The 21355-nt window shown below is 41.8% G+C and overlaps 1 protein-coding gene across 2 annotated transcripts in view; it reads left to right on the top strand.

The window, feature by feature from the left end:
• LOC139918003 (ephrin type-A receptor 6-like) overlaps nucleotides 1-21355 on the top strand; it is a 172629-nt gene that overhangs the window by 16970 nt on the left and 134304 nt on the right. The gene's annotated exons all lie outside the window — the stretch shown is intronic.

Below are 21355 nucleotides of genomic sequence, written 5' to 3'. Positions count from 1 at the left end.
TGGCGAGTGCTCATGCCTTGTCATACCCAGTTGACACCCATGCTTCACCCTGTCTTTACACCCAACCACTTTGAACAGATGCATGTGTTAAACATGTAAGTCAAAGTTATCACTTTTGTCGGCCTCCATGTCCAAACAAGCAACATGTGCATCTTCCATTTCCCCTCTAATTTGACAACTTTATTCCATGACATTTTTTTATTTTATCAGAAACAATATCACCAAAGCAATATACTAAATGTCAGTTTTCAAAACCCACGTTTGTAAATTGAAACCATATTGAGATGATTATTGCTTTGAAAACTTGTACTATACAATATTACATTATCATAAATATTTATAATAATGTAAATTGAAAATGTGTATTTATGCAAATCATTCAAAAGCAAGGAAGGGAAAACCAGATGTTTTAGTTGCCATTAGTCGTGTGTGTATGTGTGTGCACGTGTCTCTCTTTTTCTCATTCACTCTCTCGTTTCTCTCTCTCTCTCTCTCTCTCTGATGAAATGCAGCCAGAGCTAGAGGAGAGACAGATGGAGGGTCACTCGGCTACGCATCGACCCCTGAAACCCCACAATTTATCCTCACTTATATCTCTTTTGCAAGGAAAGGAGGAAGAAGGGTCAGAGGAAAAAAAAACAAAAACATCTTGCTTTCCTCAGACTCTCAGATCTAACTCCTGGATTCTCCATATGGGGGGGGTCGGGGTCGGTGAGATGGTGCCTAATAGGAGGAGGGTAGGGTTTCATCGGAAATGAATGTTTTGTCTGGCGAGCGCTCTAAAATGCACTTAACATTTTGTACAAATTCAGAGCCTCGCCCCGATCCCCAGCGTCTGTGTTTTTTTGTTTTTTGTCTTCTCTCTCTCCTTCTTCCTCCTCTGTCTCTATCTCTGTCTCTCTTTCTTTGGCGCTCTCTCTATCCTAATTGATCGAGCAGGCAGGTCGTTCCGTAGTGTCTGCACTCATTTCCAGTCAGGCTTGTTTAAGCGCTACAGACTGGAGTCAGATGGCTTTGCAAAGGGAAGATGTCTGCTACTGTTACCAGACAGACAGGCAGGGGAGACAGTAACACACTGAACCAGACAACAAGAACACACACACGTTTGCATTGCTATACATGTGAGGACCTTCCATTGATTACATTCATTCCCTAAACCCAAGTCCTGACCCTAAACTTAAGCTTGGCCCTTAGAAGAGTATCCGCACATGCTTAATACGTTTTGCGTGTCCACTTGTAGATTAAAATAATAATCCATTAACATTTTCATAAAAATAGATATCTGTTTTGCTGCTCTGTATCGCTGATTGCTATAACACTGATTCAACCTATATCCAGTTCATGAAAGCGTTAACATTTGCTGTTCTAAACACCCGGTGTCTGGTAGCTCTTTCCTGGGAAAAATCTTCTGGTGCACAGGAAGTGATGCATTTTACGTTTCCAGTTTGTTTGGAATACATAGAAGAAGAACTGGGTAGTTAGCATGAGCTCACATTGGCCTTCGAAATTTATCACCAGATCCCATAATAATCACTGAAGGAGATGATCAAAGAAGAGCAAACAAATCCTCCCAGTGTTATGGTGATATTATAATGAACTGGACCCGAGCTGATACCATCATCAATACAACATTCAAAACATGTATTTTTTCCATCTTACTTGCTTTACCAAACACAATTGGACTTAATGTCCCTTAATCCATTTTCTGTTTCCCTTTTTCTTATACTGTCCATTTTCAGAAGTTTCATTATGTTCAATTAGTCATAGGATGGATTTGCCAGCTTTGCTTCTGTTTTGTTTTTGTTGTTTTGTTTTTCTCTTAAATTCAATTCCAGGTATCACTGAAACGGTCTGGAAAAGTCTTAAATTTGGCTTTTTGCAGCAGATACCCTTCTTACCACCCTAAATACTAAACTGAAACTAACCCCTTGTAGAAGTGTCTCTACCCTTCTCCCTCTCTCTACCCTTGTGAGAACTTTTAGTCCTCATGGGGACCGAAGTACAAGAACACACACACACTCTCTCTCACACTCTGCTGCATAAACGCACAGCACACACCCATACAAATAGTCTCCAGCTCTGCATTCCTCTCCCTCCCTTTACATCTTGTCCTCTCCATCTCTCCGTCTTGTGACTCCCTTGCTGTTCATCTTCCTCGTCCCCTCCCTCTTGATATCTTTCTCTCTCTTTTCTTCATTTCCGCTACCTCTCTTTATCACCCTCTCTCTCTCTCCCTGACAGCCTCTTTTTCAGACTAGAGAGCAGCAGACTGTGAAAACAGGAGAGAGGCAGTGTGTGTTTTTGTGTGTGTGTGTGTGTGTGTGTGTGCGCTTCATCCTACATATCTGTACACAGGGAGGACATCATAATTAACTAAATGGAACAGTTGAATAGAATTGTTATTTATCATGTTATTGCCGGTAACACAAATATTTAACAATTGTTATTTAATTACTCCTCCTCATCTGTTAATGTGCATAATTTTCTGAGATCCATGGTTGCCCATTGAAGATCTTTTGGTTAAAAATATTTACAAAATGGATCTTCCAACAAAAAGTATTTTTATTTACAAGGAATACCAAACGGTAGCATAATCAACTACATCCCTTCTACTGTCAATTGTTGATATGTCTTCCATGCTCTCTGTCCATTAAATGTCACATCTCAGCAACTGGCTTACCATAGAAATCTCTCCCAGTTGTGTTTTGTTGACTCTGTTTGGGTTGTTGTATATTTCCAACAGCACTTAAAGGCAGCATAATATTGCCTCAATCGATACTATATTGCTTTGGCAACACAGGTTTCTTTTTTGTCGTCCCAGTAAAGCAGATTTGAATTTAATTGACTTGGGATTTAGTTTATGAGAGAGAGAGACAGCGAGAGAGAGAGAGAGAGACACAGAGAGAGAGAGAGAGAGAGAGAGAGAGAGACCTCCTCTGCAGTGTGAAATGCCACAGTTATCTTTATCAGTGACTCCAGTGTTTGGCGGGAGACGGTGCCACTCGTGTCCCTGCTTTTGTAGTGAGTGCAGTGTGAGTGTAGTGTGTTGATATGTGGATGTACACCCAGAAAAACAAGGGCTCTTCAAGGATTCTTTGGTTCTGGGTAGTGTTTCTGTACAGAAGAGGAAAAACTCACAGAACCCTCTGATTTGTTAAAAACAAACAAACGGATATATGTAAATAAAGAACCCAGTGTGGTTCTTCAAAAGTTATTTTAATACTGCCGATTTGGAACATTTTATACATTCTTAAATGGTTCTTTACAGCACAATAAAGGTTCTATGTAGAACCATTTGACTGCAGTCCTATAGAGAAGCTTTCTAAAAAGGTGCTTTATTGCATCAATAAGGGTTCTGCTGTGGTACAACACTAAAGAACCTTTTGCTGGTTCTATATAGAACCCTTTGTGTTAAGAGTATAACGCAAGGATAACTCGACTTTGAATTAATGTTCTCCTGGATGGAATTTGTGTGTGTGTGTGTATGTGTGTGTGTTTGTGTTTTCCTGTCTGTGTGTGTGTGTGTCTGTATTCCATGCAGTCCTCTACCTGGGTGACCTGGTCTTATCTAAGCTGTCTATAGTTGCACCCTGCAGCCTCAGCCACCGGCAAAGTCTGTGCGTGTGTGTGTGTCTGTGTGTGTGTGTGTGTTCGTTGTACCGCTGTGTACAGCCGTCACTGTGATCCCACATCAGTCAGAGGCGGCTCAGCCACACATTGACATTCCAGACTGCCTGCCTGCCTGCCTGGCTGGCAAAAATAGATATGTAAAACGACAAGCTCTTTTCCCCCCCGTTTTCCCACGCATAGTTTGACTGAGCTGGTGGGAAAAAAAAGAAAGGTCTCTCGTCTGTGTCAACTCAGACGAAAAAGAATGAGTGTGTGCGTGTGTGTTTGTGTGTGTGTGTGGCGGGCTTTGACATATCACCAGTCTAGGAGAATGAGAGGAGGAGGGGAAGAAGGCGAGAGAAGACAAGGTTCATGCCCTTAACCAGTGCTGATCCTGCAGGCACATACAGGCTCCGACCGATATGGCTTTCTGAAGGCTGATACCCATATTTTTGGATTGAAACTGCCGATAGCTGATATCTTGTGCCGATATTCAATATTATGAAATTTGATTATTTTCAAAACTCTCCATTGAAACCCATACAAATGAAATTAAATTGAATAGGCTACTACTACTACTACTACTACTACTACTACTACTACTACTACTACTACTACTACTAATAATAATAATAATAATAATAATAATAATAATAATAATAATAATCACACCATCATATCAGAGGTGGATGATACTGACTGTTCGATAAACAATTCTTAATAAAAGGCCAATATTGGCCCCATATATCAGTCTAACCCATCTACCAGCCACTTTACTGCATGCTTGCTGCACTAACTGCTGAATTGAACATTGTGTCATGCCAGTGATAACTCTTGACACCTGTAGGGAAACTTTCTCTTGCCCCCGTCAGAGGTCAGAGGTCAGGGTCAGCTGGTAGGGATTCAGTGTCTTGCTCCAGGACACTTCAGCAGGGTGGGTTTTTGCCAGCATAGGGGTTAAATCAGGGTTTTTCTTTTCTTTAAGGGTGGTCTCTTTCACCACTTGGCCATCCTGCCACCTCCATCCCAGAAAGGAGCTTTGCAAAAATATAATTTTGTTCTTTTTTCATCCATCAGAAGGGAAAAGAAAAGCTCTGGACAGGAGTTCTGCATCCCATTTTACCAGTTTATAGAATTGGAGGAAGTACATTACAGACTACATTACAGATTCAGGATAGATCTGCAGCCTTCTGCAGAGGCTATCCCACTGTAATGGACATTATACCAAACCAAACAAATGCATAACAATACAGCCAGTCCCAAATGAAATGAAATGCACAACACCGGCATAAGGTGTCGACACAGCTAAACATGTTGTGTGCTTCCACAGTCTCATAGCTATTTCCATGAAAGGTGTTAAGACATATTTATCATCAATCACTCTCCCTGTCTGTTGGGGAATACAGTATTTTTCCTTCTGCTCTACCATATATCTGCGGCTTTACAAAGGCAATTCATTTTGCATAGATATGTTCAGTTATGAAGGAATCGATAAAACTTTGATGGATAGCCCTGTTCATTGCACTAGGCTGGTGGACTAGTTGTCACTTAGCCAAGTCACCACTCTCTCTGTCTGCTCCTCCTCCTTGTCCCTATTCTCTCAAGTAGCCTAGAGGTTCGAATCTATTAAGAAATGTGATTGTGAAAATGACTGTGAGACTGGTTGCCCTGGGCAGCTCCCATTGTGAATGTGTGTAACTGTAGGAATATGAAGCAGGAAAAGAGCATGGGGCTCAGCTGAGTTTCCCTGGATAAATAAAGGTTTGAGCAGCTGAATCAGGGAAGACAGAAAAGGTGATCCACAAAAGACAGATGTTTATTACAATATAAGACACAAGCTTTGGCGTTGACCCCGTCGCAGGAAATAATTTATAGGGGATAAAACCCGATAAATTAATTCTCTTCTGAAGAGCCCCCCCCTGGGGAGCCATAGATGGGACCTTAACACTGGTGGTGCTGGAGGGGAAAAGTGGCACACACACTGAAACGACAGCAAGGAGACGTATCAGGTAGTTTAAATACCATCCAACAAGCAAGAGCAGATAGCCAGGAGTGTCCATTGGATGACAGTAATGATGAGCCAGAGACCCGGTGTGAGAGAGAGAAAGTGACTGTCTTCCTGCTCGAACTCACGCTGAGAGCCTCATTTGGACTCGTTTTGGTATCTGTGTTCCAAGACAACAAAAACTATGCCATTGTTCTTTATTTGGAGCGGATTAATTTTAGCATGTGAGAAGAAACCACTCTCTGTTCTTTCTCCTGTACCCTGCATTCCTCAACATAGCATCCTCTTGTTGTTCTCAAGGAAGAGTACACCGACTACAGAGAGCTCACATCGTCACAGAGGGCAAATATTCTTTCTAACTCTGTTTGCTTCAAGAAGTGATGTCTGTCTGGTACAAGTGAAGTTTTGTCAATTTTTACAAGTTTAATTCAATATCAGGTAAACAAGGTTTACGTCAATATATAAGACCAATATTGGCTTTTTATGAAAAATCAGAGACCAGCCAGTCAGTGTCGTCCACCTCTGATATGATGGAGGTTCCTCGCTGACCACATCTACTGAATATGGTTTTATTATTATTTTTATATCAGATGTCTGACCAGAGAAATCATTCCAGTGTAGTGTGGGAGGATTTTACTCCACAGCTTCAGTCTGTAAAACCTACAATAAACCTGCCTCACCCTACCTTAAGGAGCTGCTAACACACCTAAAACAATTTCACTAGTCTGGCTTTTGGAGATTTAGTGTCCCATGATGTTCTGAATGCTGTTTCAGAAGCTGTTGCACTCTGACAAGAATACAATTCTGGGGAGACACATTGAATCCATTATTTTGGGAGAGTGTTTTTTGGGCATGAAAATGGTCAAAGTTTAAAATGATTCAATATTAGCTCAAAATATCATCAGTTTCAATCCAAGAATATGGGTAGTAAGCAGCCTTTAAAATCCTCCATGGGTTGAACCCTACACAGGACTTCAGAGCCCCCAGGCATATTCAGAGGATGACTGAGGCCGCGGCCAATAGGGCGTCACTTTGAGAGAGCATCGGGGGGGATGATTGATGGCTGCTCTGGCTCCGCCCTGCCGGCTCCTCGTTCACCGTGATGGATGCAGGGATGAGAGGAGCGCAGGGTCTTTGGATTTCATTCGCTCATGGCTGCCCACTTGCTCTTATTGATTTAGGGGGGGGGCGCTGGTGATGGGCAGTGGGGTGCTCTGTGTGTGGGTGTGTGTGTGTGTAGAAGGTCCGTTGTGGGTTACTTGTTTTTGATTTGCTCTGATGAATCACTCCCCAAAGAATACTGACAAACAACCAGATATCCAAGAAGAACTTTATTAAAATGCCTCTGACACAAAAATCAGCTAATCAGCAGCATGCTCTGGTACAATCACACCGATATGGGCTTTTGAAGGCAGATGCCGATGCAAATGGTTTTGGATTAAAGCTGCTGAAAGTATTCAGTGTTTCTCCAAGAAATGTATTTTTGCCAGGGTGGAAAAGCCTCTGCAACAGCATTTACACCATGGGACACTAAAGCTCTCCATTGAAACCTATAATGAAACCTCCTCCATCCTATCGGGGGTGAATAACATTGACGGGCCACCATCCCATTTTTTATTAAATGCCAATATCGGCCTGAAATATAGGCAAACCGATATATCAGTTTCACCCTAATAGAAGCTATCTAGGAATGTGTGAAACACACCATTCACAAGTATTTTACACCAATCTGTAATGCAACCTGTACACAGTGATGAGGTATAGGAAAGGGAATAGAGAGAGACATCTGACTGCAAAGCCTAAATTGGGATTCAAACTCCACCAGCAGCATGGAGATTATTCATATGCATGGTATATAGTAAATGATATGCATGGTAAATAGTTGAGCCACCAGGCTGTCCAAAGGAAAATACGATCACATTAAGTTCCATTCATTTTGCTATGGTGTCAATACAGAATAGCTCTATAGATTTTCTGACATGTTCAGTATTGTTATGCAGGTTGCCTCCAATGTCAAATCCTCTCAATTTTCCTCATTGACGTACTCTAAGTAATTGAATCTGGAGGCCTAAAATACACAGTGAAAATCTATCTCCATAATTCTCCAATCAAAGTATCGATTGTCTTGTTGGCACTCAGTTAAACACAAAGGAGTCGACCAAGGTTGCCAGATATTGACAGAATCCCCCCAGTTAAGCCCCAATTGTCTGTAATGAGCTTTCTATAGACCAACTCCCGATGGGACCTCAGCGATGACGGCCCTGGATCACATCCCACACACACACACACACACACACACACTTTGAAAGAGTTTTGCGATTTTTTTTGTATGGCTCTCAGTTTGCCAAACATCATCTCCTGAGAAAGAATTGACTGGACTCTATTGTTAGCCAGCCTCTCCTACAAGACACACGCATAGATGAAAGATTTATTTATGTCCACATGAATACAAGCATACAAAGGACATAAACACTATTAATGCAGTCAGATATTGAGTCAGTCAGTTACATAAGTGCCTAATTGGCAGCCACATTGTTGCATACACACAGGATGAAAACAGTGGCAGGTCAAAGGATAACAGACAGGATCCACTTCATGGGTATAAGAAGCAACGCCTCCTCCATATTGAGCGGCTACCAATGATAGCAGATACTGAACAATACCTCGCTAACTGCTTGGCCCTTCTCTTAGGGAGACCAGCCATCAGGAGGCCCCTCACAACTAGCTTGTGCACATGACCCAGGCTGCCAAATATGAAAACTAAAAGTTTACACACACACACACACACAAACACACATGCATAATGTACAGCTACATGTTTGGTTTGAACAGGGCAACAGCTTCATGTATGTTTTTTTTTTCATATAGCTTGATATGGAAGGATATACTGTATATTTCTACATGATAATATACTTGTAATGTGTGAATAACTGTTTTATTCACCTTTTGTCCAGTAGTAAGTTAACATGATGTTGCCAGTGATCAAAATATTCCTTTAAAAAGGCCAGAAGAGGCACACGTTTAATGCACAAGCACACACACACACACACACGTGCGCACGCATTAATGTACAGCAAACACACGCACACACAAACACACACAAAGTTTTTAGTTGCTTTACTTTCTTCTTGCTGTTTGTTCTTTTCTCATAAAGTCAAAGAGCTGACATCAAGATCCCTAGTGAGCAAAGACTTTCATCCATCTCCCTATTACTATTGTGTGTGTATGTGTGTGTGTGTGTGTGTAGGTGTAGCTGTGTGTATGCTGGAGGTCTAGGTTTTCCATCCATCACAGAGAGAGGCTCTGGAATGAAATAGAAATCTCTCAGTCCCTGTGACAGCGGCAACACACACACACACACACACACACACACACACAGTCAGTGTGGCGTGTGAGTGTGTGTGTGTGAGAGAGAGAGAGAGAGAGAAAGAGAGAAAGAGTAAAGAATGTGTCAGGTAGACAGAAGGAGACAAACAGAGGAGAGGCATGGGAATACAGAGGGAAAGGGAGAGAAAGAAAACAGAAAATGGAGTGAAAGAAAGAGAGAAAGATAGAGAGAGAACAAGAGAGACAAAGAGAAGGAGAAAGAGACATAATGAAAGGAAAAAAGGCAAGGAGAGAGATGGAGAGGGATTACAGGGGAGAGAGAGAGAGAGAGAGAGAGGCTTACTGAATGTAGAATTAAGCTTAGCAAGGGGACAGTTTTCAAGAATTGACAAGTATTGATTAGTATTGGGCACCTAATTTAGATGCAGTACATTCTCCCTATTTCTCCCAAATTAAATTCTGGTGTCGGGTATGGGCAGTGGCAAGAAACAGGAGGTGACGAATCAAAACTTAAGCGCGAAATAGAACATACATGCACACACATTTACTGATGTTACATTACAGGATTTCTGGGTAATGAAGTCCTTCAAACTTTCCAAATTTCAAACAGTTTTCTCTTGCTGCCACTCGGGGCCGCCAGAGTGTAAAGTTGCCTATTGCAGCTTTAATCCTGATTCTCAAAGTTAAAAACAGAACTAGCATTACAACATGCCTAAATGGGGTTAAATGTGTATTTAAAGCAAGGCAGCTTTGCATGTTGGTGGGTCCAAATGGCAGCGAGAAGTAATTGCTTGAACAATTTGAACCTCAATACCCAGAAATCATGTGACGTGTTGTTGTTTGTCTGTGATACTTTGATACTGTACCAAAGGGATCACAGAGGCAAAAGACCTAATGTTGGTGAGTCCAGCTTTCTCTGGACGGAACGCTGCTCACTGCTGTTTACAAGAAAGTTTATACTTAATTCTTAAGTTTAGATTCGTCAGTTCCTGTGGGTGGAGAAGTGTCCATACCCAACATCAGAATTTAATTTGGGCAAATAGGGTGAATCTGCAGGGACTCAATTAGTGGGGATTGTTTTTACATTAAAAAACCTTGCCTAGTGCAGCTTGAATTCCGTCAGAAAGGACAAAAGTTACTACATATTCATGTTAATCATGATAGGCTGCTATATGTAAGTCACATTGTGTGTACTTTGAGTGTTTGCATAAAAATATTTGGATAGAAGCCCAGCTAGACAGGGGAAAGGACAGAGAGAGAGAGAGAGAGAGAGAAAGAAAAAGATGGATAGAAGGATTGGAGTGATGCAGAAAGAGAGAGAGAGCAGACGGCTGTGAGTGTTTACCTTGGCCGGGTTTTATCTCCCCTGGCTTCTTCTCTGCTTTAATTGAGAGAAGAACACTCAGGAGAGCAGGGAAAAACACACCTGCTACCGACTCCGTTGACACAGTGTGTGTGTGTGTGTGTGTGTGTGTGTGTGTGTGTGTGTGTGTGCATGTCACCACAGCAGAATCATGTTTTGCTCTAAGTAAAGCAGGCGAGGCTCTTGGACGCTTTGTTAGCATTGCGAAAGGCTTGCAACCTCCACCGATGACAGAAGAGAATAGATTTGCAAAGATTTATTCAAGCTTAGTCTCTTGTGGACCAAATGAACACCTGCGATTTCATTGTATTCCTCTATGCCACCGACAATATACAGCGGCAATTTCCAATATGCATTGGAACCATTTGTGATCCCCTGCTAAAATTGCTTTGGGCCCCTCCACCTCCAAATTCAAGTTCCAAGACGATAAAATATGCCTGATTTGGTTTGTCTTCAAGCAATTGCATACAATATCTGTACTGCCTGTTTATTAATGGCATTCTAATGAACAACTTGAAGGTATAACTTCTAACAACAGTACAGACTGTACTGGCAGCTAACTTCAGTCTCAAGTGCATGAAAGGGAAGTGGGAGCAAAGTGAACAAGGACCAATAGAAATGCATTTTTTGTTCCCAGACAAGTTGGTACTAAGGATACTGTACTGAAAAATACTAATGACACTGCCGCCAGTTTCTGTTACCGTAAATACCGTGAATACCACCTTTTTCAGACAACATCGTGAACAGCAGTGCTGCTATCTTGGTGTTTATGTCGCACAGCCAGAAGGGGGCGCTCCTCTCCTGTCTGACCAACACATGGTTAGAGTGTGCAACAACAGTCAGGCCAGCGAACCAAGCTCATGGTGGGTGGCCGATATGGCAAAATTTAACCTTCTAATAGGGCAGAACAGTGACTGACATTTGGAAATAGTTTGGCTTTGAGAAGGATGCAAAATGGAAAGCAAATGAGGAGGAAATGTAGAAAATGCCGGAAAAAAGTGGCAGCAAAAGGAGGTAACACTTCCAATGCCAGTAGCCACCTATGAGAAAACTACCTGGCGATATTCAACACATTCAAGGTAAGCAAATATGATATCATGACATGTAGGGAATGGGGATGTGATAGCATAGCACAAGGAGAAATGTAGGCTACTTGTTTAGCTGTAGCTAGCATGTCCAAGGGCTGCTACGCTAATGCTAGCTAGTCTAACTACACCAGCTGGTGGGGGCTGAGTTGTAGGCTAAGACAGAGCAAGGCTTTGCATGCTCTCATCTACGTGTGCGCATGTTAGACGTACATTCAAATCAAATATTCATTCATGTTTTTAAATAGGGTGCAAGACAAGGTTTCCAATGGTAAATTAACACTTTTGGCTGGTAGGAATTATTTAAGTCCAGAAAATTAAATCCTTCCAAAAATACAAAATGCCAGCACAAGCAAACAATTAAATAACATTGTGTGGCTATAATGGCTCATGTCACCTGTGCCTCTGTGAACGACAGGCTCCTGTCCAGTTCCTATTCCTGTTGGTGAGCTATTAAATTGGTTTAGCTACATGGATACCATAACATTTCCAGTAAGAGACTTAATAAGCAGACGGTCTGTATTATGCACTGGGGAACATGTTTGTCATGTTTAAGCAAATAGCCTCAAAGCCTCACAGATACTACAACTACCATGACTATTTAAACAGGCTTTCACAGACAATGGGAATGTAAATTATGTACATGTTTAATAAAATGCAACACTGAATTTATTTTACTATGTTGTAGCACTGATAGCAGTGAACACAGATGGAATTAATATCAAATTGGTGATAGAGACAATTCTAGGTCATCAGAAACGTGGTAGGGACACGTCACTACTGTCTCCACCTGAATTTACGCCCATGCTATAAGACCATATTACTATTGAACTAACCAAGTATGATAAAATGATTAAACAGTCTCCACACATTATGCACTGATAACACACACACACGCACACATGCACACACACACACCCCTACAGTACCTAAGAGCCTGGTCTCCCCCCTATATGGGGAAAGGTGTGCAGACGTAGCCCTAGATACAAATACTTCCCTAATGGCCCTTATAAGAGGAAAAGTGTATCTCACACACACACACACACACATACACACACATACACAGTATACAGTCTGATCCCCATTAGGATGCCCATGCAGCGTCCATCCAGCCCAGCTGCCGGTGTGTGTGTTGTGTTCAGTGATGGGCAGGAGGAGGCCTGGTTATGAGTGGGAAGAGCCTGTCGATTGGTCCGCTGAGCGCCGGCCTCCTGTTGATTATGAGTATGGATCAGAGGGCCTGTTCATCGGCCACCGACTGTTCGATTCCCCCCCGCAGCATCTTCCCTCAGCGGGCAGTAAATAACCCAACGCCCTGAATGGCCCTTTGCTATTCACTTAGTCAAAACCACTCACATTAGCATGCTGAGGGCCATGTGTGTGTGTGTGTGTGTGTGTGTGTGTGTGTGTGTGATTTTGTTGAGCAGAAGGTATTGGCAAGCACTGGCATGTTACGCATGCTCTCTATTATTTTTCTTATCGCTCTAGATGTTTTTTTTCCAAATTACAGACGTAGATGTGTCGTTTGGTCAGAGGTTCCTGTGTGAAAATGTCACTGCATGCAAAGCTTGCTAGTTGTTTCTGATATAAACAGCGCTCCAGAGTTTAAAGTAATAATCTGTGATATTTTCATTAAAATAAATGTAAATTTCCTATCGTTGATTGATATAACACAATATTGATTCAACCTATATCCAGCTCATGAAGCTTTTAACTTTGCTGTTCTAAACACCCGGTGTCTGGTAGCTCTTTCCTGGGAAAAATCCCCTGGTGCAGAGAGGGTGATGCGTTTTACATTTCCAGTTTGTTTGGAATAAACAGAAGAAGAACTGGGTAGTTAGCATGAGCAGTGATAGCCACCATGGCTGAACAGACAAAGAAAAGAGAAACTCAAACTGCATCAACAGAAACTCGCCACAGTACTGGACACACTGTTTGATTGAGAGCTGATCTCTGGGAAGTGCAGTGCAGAAACACCACAGCAATAAGCACCAAAGATGGAGACAAAATAAAAAACAAACAGGTCGAGGATTACCGCTTTCAACATCGCATCCAAAAGGGCAAGGAAATAAGCCATTGGACCAAAGAGGAAACTCTGTTTCTCATCTCCACATAACAATAATAATAAACGTAATACACAATCTTGAATTGAACTCTCCTGATGGACGTTTGCCTTATTAGCTCCCAGTAGGAGTGTATGGTCTAGGGTAAATTAGCAAAAGCCTCCACAAGCGCTTGCATGTCGGGCATCCTCACTTTCCCAGACAAAAATGAAATTCTCATTGGCAATAAGGAAATAGTGCAATTGGCGCTCATCATCTGCAAATGAGTTGAAACCCAGAGGTGTTTCTCTGGACGGAACTAGAATCATCAGACCACCTAGGAGGGCAGTAAAAAACAGTAGGTAATTTGGGTCTGAAATTAATATCGCGGGTCGAGGGGGGAAATCACCAATATGGTCGTGCCGGATGGGATTAGAATTAATGAATAGCTCAAGTAATAATTACAATTACCCTACCTACCCTCCAGAGGGGTTAGAAGGGCTATAAGACAACCTCATGTCCTATTGGCACTGGATTAGGACACCTGGGGGAGGTCCTGTAATTGTAATTTTTACCAAAATCGTCTAAGTTTTATCTAGCACCAACCTGCCATGTTTGACATTTTTACAAATTCGTAAAGTACAAAAGTCTACAGTAAATTGCTTACTGTTTTTCAGCAAAATCATAGGTCATCTGATAATGGGCTGTATCTGTCTTATTCTAGCTTCGCTGAATGCCATTGCTTCAATAAGGGGGCCAGCAAAATTAACCATGAGGACTTAAGATGTGACGTTTAACAGATATTCAAATATACATAAATATTCATTGAAACCACGCACCCACATTCACAGATGAGGACACAGTACTCAGCCCTCCAAGAAACCGATTTTCTATCAACTAAATGCTCTTTCTGGTCTTTGAAACTTCGGTGAATGAGAAAAAGATACTCAACATATTAATGGGTGAAATAAAGTTTGTTCACATCCAGTTTTCTACGGATTTAAAACGGTGATCATCGTTTAGCACGTTAATGTCAATATCTGAAATGCATAAATTCACGAATGTGTGTGTGCGCATGCATGACTGAGTGTGTCCATTCGGGTGTGCGTGTGTGTACTCAGGTGTGTGCGTGCCTGTTTTTGTGTGTGTGTGTGTGTGTAGGGTAGGGGGGTGGATGAGTTTGGGAGTTTTAGTTTGTACTTTGCATGCATAACCGATGTCTCAGGGCACCAATGTAACAGCTGCCAGTTTTATCTCCAAAGGCCACTTACTTCCACTTTCCAGTTTGTTCACAAAAACAAAATGGGCATTAGCCATACTAATTGCACAAAACAGACTCTCCAAAATTACAAAATTGCTCTGACAAAATGAGTCACTGCCTTGCTGTGTAAACAAGTACAGTATGTAGTGTACACAGACAGGACAAAGCTTGAATGCGTATATCAATGTATATCCATGCTAATTATGAATTATTATTATGAAGTATTAGGAAGGCAGAATATGGGGGACAGGGGATTCAATTGAATTCACTTAGTGTAGACTAAACTAAACTCTGTCATATACTGCATGTGTGTATGCAGGCCTGCGAAGTTTGAAGCTTTTAAAATGAAGCTTTTAAAATAGAGAGCGAACATGAGACCTCTATCCCGCCAGTGTAATACTAAACCATTTAAAACCATATTAGTCCCCACCCCTTAATCTGCCCCACTGGTTTCTGTAAAATAATGATTAAGTAATTCTCTTATAGCGGGGTCGTAACGCACTCTCATTCACACAGAGGGACATTTGACTTTTAAATGGTGTGTATATAAAAAAAAAAGGAAAAAAAGAATCTTCTTTTACAACCTCAGACCCAACCTCGGGGTGGGAGCGGTTAGGATCGCTAAATGTTTAATTTCCATCGAAGACGAAGCCGAGCGGGTGATGACAGTATAGTTAAAAGTGCAGCTCTCAATGGGGCCCCGGCTTTCACGGTTTTAATAGAGGGAGTTCACCTCTGGGCGAGTGGCCAGTAAAATGACTGGCTCTCTTTCATGTGAGAGAGATGGGCTATAAGGGCCTCACCTCACGCTGCAATCAATCAACCACACTTTTCGGCGACCGTTTTTCAATTATGCATGTTAAGGCTGGGGCCGGGCAGCCGGGTAGCGAGGTGACCGGGCGAGGCTTCACTTTAAGTTTTTCACATTGATAGAAAAAAAAAAAAAAGAAAGTTAGCTCACTTTTGGATTACAATTCAGCACCACACGCACGCACACAATAAAGAGGCTTGGATCTTGTCAGGTGGCTGACTAGTGTTTGGTCCAGAGGTGCGGCGTTGTCGCTGAAATGCCCCTTTAATTTTGAAGTCAATTAAGAGGAAAAAGCATCTCAGGGCCTGTAAGACGATTAGGAAAACAGTACTCTCAGCTCTTGTTGTGAATGCAAGAGACTTCACTCCTTTTAAAGTGCTGCCGCCACATAGCTACTTGACACTATCAGCCAGCTGACAAGATGTGAAACTCTTAGAGGCGTTTAGATCAGCTTTGAATGGTGTTTTAGTGGGGGGAATTCAAACGGCACTATGTTCCTATCACAGTGGATTGTTTTTCCCCCTTTGGAACAAATCACTCCCTGATTCTTCTTCAATGTCTGTGCCTCTCTCTCTCTCTCTCTCTCTCTCTCTCTCTCTCTCTCTCTCTCTCTCTCTCTCTCTCTCTCTCTCTCTCTCTCTCTCTCTCTCTCTCTCTCTCTCTCTCTCTGGTCTAGGTTTATCTACAATGGCATTTGAGCTCATTTCACAGCCTCCTGACTTGAGTAATTCTCTTCTATCTCCTGATGATCACACTCTCTTGTGTATAGGCCTACACTCTATCTATCTCTCTCTCTCTCTCTCTCTCTCTCTCTCTATATATATATATATATATATATATATCTCCCTGCATTGCTCTATTATTAATTACTACGGACTAATAACAGGAATGTCTATTCAATTTCATACCAAGATATGTAGATGTTACCCTGATTCACCTCAGCAGAGAAAATAACAAACCTTGGTGCACTGTAAAAATGTCCTGGGCTGAGAGGCTTAAGGCTATGTCTGACCTTGCTGGGTGTACGTGTGTGTGTGTGTAGGTATGAGTGTGTGTAGGTGTGAGTGTGTGTGTATGTGTGTGTTTAAGCCTTGATTTAACCAGGGCAAGTCGACAGAGCTCCATGCACTTTTTCAGCAACACCTTGACTCACATTCATACAGTTCCACACATTCACACCAGTACAACTTCTTCTACTGTTGAACTGTTGTTTCTACCCACATACACACAAAAAACATACACACACACACACACACACACACACACACACACACACACACACACACGCACACAAATAAGAGTGTTCATCTTTTATCTTGACAATAGTTCATTACTTTCATGTCAATAAAGAGCATTGAGCTGTGCTGAATTGAAATGAATTGACAGAAAGATTGAAAACACATTCAAGCCGGTCCTCAGCAGTCGCAGCCTTGTCCTCCTTTCAGTCTTCATTCGTCATTTCCAAGTTTACCCGAAACTCTCAAGGCTCTGGAAAAATAATTAAAGAAATACTTTCTTCTGAGTTCCATTTTCATGACAAAAGAAAAAAAGAAGTACTTCTCAACAGGACCTTCATGACAAAAGTGAAACGTTTGAAGAAAAATGTGAATTCCCCTGACTTGGCTGTTGCTGGCTGGATTTTTTGCTGAGAGACTGAGTTTGGTCTCCAAAGTGTCGGCGGTAGGGTTTGACTGATATTTCTGTTTGCCGATATTGGCCTATTATTAAAAATCAGACATCGGTCAGTGTGGCCCATCTCCAATATGATTTACGGTTTGATTAGATATTTATTGTAGAATTGATCAATACTACACTGGTTGTCTATATCTGTGACGTTAACCTGAACTGATTCTAGTTTTACTGGTCAAAGGGTCAAATTTCAAGATACTATCGGCGCAAAATATTGTCTCCTTTAATCCAAAAATATCAGTATTGGTATCGGCCCTCAGAAACCCATGTCAGTCAAACCCTTGTCAGCGTAATAGTCTGGGGTGTTTGGGGCCCCGGGGATACTGGAGGGAGTCTATGGGTCCCATGGTGGGCTGGTTCAGGCCAAGTTGTCTCCACGCTAAAGTCAGCTAGAGATGGCAGGAGGGAGCACCCAAAGGACCCCCGTCAAAGGAGACATCAGCAGACGCAGACAAGCTCATTTCTCTCTCTCTCTCTCTCTCTTTCTCTCTCTCTCTCTCTCTCTCTCTCTCTCTCTCTCTCTCTCTCTCTCTCTCTCTCTCTCTCTCTCTCTGAAATTCAGTGTCTCCATTAGCATGATCAGTATACTTGTGTTGCCATAGCACTCATGGATATTAGTAAGAAATAATATAAAATGTAGCACAAGTAGCAGGAAGTTTATGCATACATACAATATTTACAGATATACTTTAACAGAACAAGGAGAATCAAACTGAACAATCACACAAAAGCAATATAACAATATCTTTCAGAGGTTGCAAGAGTTTTTCCAGCAGTATTCTGTCTGACTGGTCAATATTCATCTTTATTACTCTTGGTCCAGGAATTGTGACAGAAATATACAACATTTGCAGCGATATCAATTGTCTGGCTCTCCTCAACTCATACAATTTTCATATTTTCTTTATCTGTTAGGGCTTGGAAGCCATTGATTCTATCACTGAACCCCTCTGATAGGAAGATACTGAGGATCTCATCTTCAATTTCATTTTGTTTGCAGTGTGAACAGAGTCGTGCACGTCTTTGTTGAATTTTTATGGCAACCTTTTTCAATTGTCATCATTGCCAATGCGGTACTTTGTCAAGTATTTTCTTTTAAAATCTTTTACTCAGACAAGGTATTCTGCTGCATTATCTCTCTGCCTCTTTGGGTCTGACCTCACAGCTCTCAGTAGCTCTCCTAAGCTGCAGAGATTGCCGGCCTAAATGGGGAAGTCTTTGAAGGGCCTTTTCTCAGGGGGGATGGAGCCCAAGGGTTTCGATAAGTCTTTCCTTCTGCACACACCTATGCAGGTCAACAGCAGAGGACTAAGTGATCAAAGACGACTGAGCGGGCCTGCAGGCTGGTTGGGTTGAACACTTGTTTAAACACTTATGCACGTTGCATGGCCCCACAAGGTTAAGCAACCGTAGAGCTGTGATGGAAACAGGGCAAGAGTGAAGTGTTTTGTATCCAATTTTCAGCCTTGGATTGATAGATGAATGGATGGGAGGAAGGAAGGGAGGTAGATAGGTAGAAATGTGCATAGGTTGGAATCTACTGCAAATATTTAGGTAGGTAGGTAGTAGGGCTGGGTATCGGTACTCGATACCTTTAAGGTATCGACCGAAATAACCCAGTACCAAGTAGTATCGAAACTTCTCCAGTCAAACGATACCTGCATTCGATACTTTTTGTACACAGATCTAGAAAAAAATGACTATTTGTATGGTTTTGCTCGCAGCCAATCACCACAAGCGTTCTTCGATTTAATGCGACGTGTGATTGGCCCACTACCGCAGCAGCTACAACCCATACAGTCTGTGGTGGTGAAGTCGAGCCCGGTGTATGTGACGGAGTTGGCAGTTCAGCGTGCCGAGATGCCACCAAAACATTAAAAAAAAGGTATCGAATGAAGTACTCTATTGGTATCGGTATCACTTTAAGGGTACTGGTATTGGTACTGGTATCGTAATTTTTTAAACGATACCCAGCCCTAGTAGGTAGGTAGGTAGGTATGTATGTATGTAGATAGGTAAGTATGTTGATAGGTATGTATGCATTTAGATTTTAGTATTTAGGTAGGTAAGTAGGTAGGTATTTAGACAGGTGGGTAGGGAGGTAGGTAAGTACAAAGGTAGTTAGAGAGGTAGATAGGAAGTAAGGCTGACAATTGCCCCTCAAAACTAAATTTGATGATGAATCTGTGAATCTATGATAAATATTAATGACAACATGTACATACTATTGACACATGAAAGCAGGGTGCAATGAACAGACAAGGCAATCTCTGTGGTACTTTTCCCCTGTTTGCTATAAAGTGGAGGAAAGACCGGTGTTTCTGCCATCATTAGATGTTGATGTGTTGCTACAAATTATACAGCCAACAATATAGCCTGCAAGCCATAGCTCGCCAGACATTACCTCGTTTCGTAGCTTTCCCATTAGAATTCATCGTGCAACACCACACACGTGCTGGGCAATGTTATAGCTAATCAAAATCAATTTGTTTTACTGTAATTATGTTACGATTACAGTGACACCTTGAGGGAAGAACAGATTAAAGCCTGTCGTCTTTGGGTGATTGAATTAGAACATGTTATTAAAAAGGATAATGAGTATGTGAAAGCAAACATTAGGCTTTGATTACTGCTCTCATCAAGAGGTAATATTTAGCTAAGTGCAAAACTGCTTATTAAATGCGTTGGCTTATCAGCAAAATAATATTGGCAAATTAACCAGCATCTCTCTCTCCCAACTCTCCGGACTGTGTTTGCCTATAAAGAACTTGTTTTCCAGGCATTAATTAGAATAGAGAGACGCGTGCGTTTGCAGCGGTGCTTTCGTGTGTTTGTGAGATGAAGACAGATCACCTCTAAATATAGAACTATGTGTGAATCTCTTAGTTGGTAATTAATAGCTTTATGCTTGGCCTTTTTCACCTAACTTAACATACACATCCCTTGCTTATCTCAATGAAAATAATGTTGATTAAAGGGCATGGCGGTGTAGCTGGAGATGATATTGCATACTGCAATCAGGAATGGGATATTTGCCAGGGTTTCATTGCTCACACTCCTCCACAGTCGGACTGATATGGGTTTTTGAAGCCCTATACTGGTAACAATATTTTTGGATTGAAGCTGCTGATAGCTGATATTCTGATATGCTATATCTTTAAATTTGGCCATTTTGAGGTCCCAAAACATCCCAGAATGTCTTTTTTAGCAGAGTGGAAAAGCCTCTCAAACAGCATTTGAACCATCAGGGGACTCTATAACTCTCCATTGAAAGCCATACTAATGAAATTCATTTAGGTGGGTTGGCAGCTCCATAAGACAGGGTGAGTAAAATCCTCCCACACCACACTGGAGTGATTTCTCTGGTCAGACATCCGATATCAAAATAATAACAATAAAATCATCTTCCCTAGCTGTGGTCAAAGAGGAGCCTCCATCATATCAGAGGTGGACGATACTGATATCTGATTTTTAATAAAAAGCCAATTGGTGCCATTTATCAGCAAACCGGTCTATATATCAGTCTACACACACACACACACACACACACACACACACACATAAGGGCATACTCCACAGCTTGTGGATGGTGCAATGCCGCATTGTAAGAGAGGTGATTTGAGAGCACTTTTTCCCAGGCAGGTAATTTGATTCTGGGAGGTCGATGTCGGGTGGTTCTGGGGTCGCCCATGTAGCCAGTCCCCACTCGAATAAAACCAGAGAGCGGTGTGGGACCAGGAGGCTAAAAACCCCCATTAACTTCCATCCCGGCAACATGGGGACAGGTAACCCCGTGACCCCGCAAAGCTGCCATACTCCCTGATCACGTGACCTGGGAGTCGCAGAGCTGGTGACTCGGCAGTCGGAGTCAGACGTCATTGGAGGGAAAAATCAACCTGAGGAAGAGAGAGAGAGGAATAAGAGGGAAAAATATCCCCAATAACACTGATATTTACAGATTTTTGTTTCATTATTAGTGATCTATTAATGCTGATAACATTGCCTGATAACATGGGTTTCTTTCCCGTCATGCCAGTAAAGCGTATTTGAATGGAACTGAATTGAACAGATTGAAGTTGCACCTTCAATTTGCTTTGTTTATTGAAAAAGATTGCTTTACCTTCAGGGTATATTTGGACATTTGTAAAAATGAAGTATTATTT

This window comes from Centroberyx gerrardi, chromosome 10 (assembly GCF_048128805.1).
Source record: "Centroberyx gerrardi isolate f3 chromosome 10, fCenGer3.hap1.cur.20231027, whole genome shotgun sequence".
Taxonomy (NCBI): domain Eukaryota; kingdom Metazoa; phylum Chordata; class Actinopteri; order Beryciformes; family Berycidae; genus Centroberyx; species Centroberyx gerrardi.
Note: the sequence above shows the minus strand (reverse complement) of the source record. Positions and strands in the feature narration are given on the sequence as shown.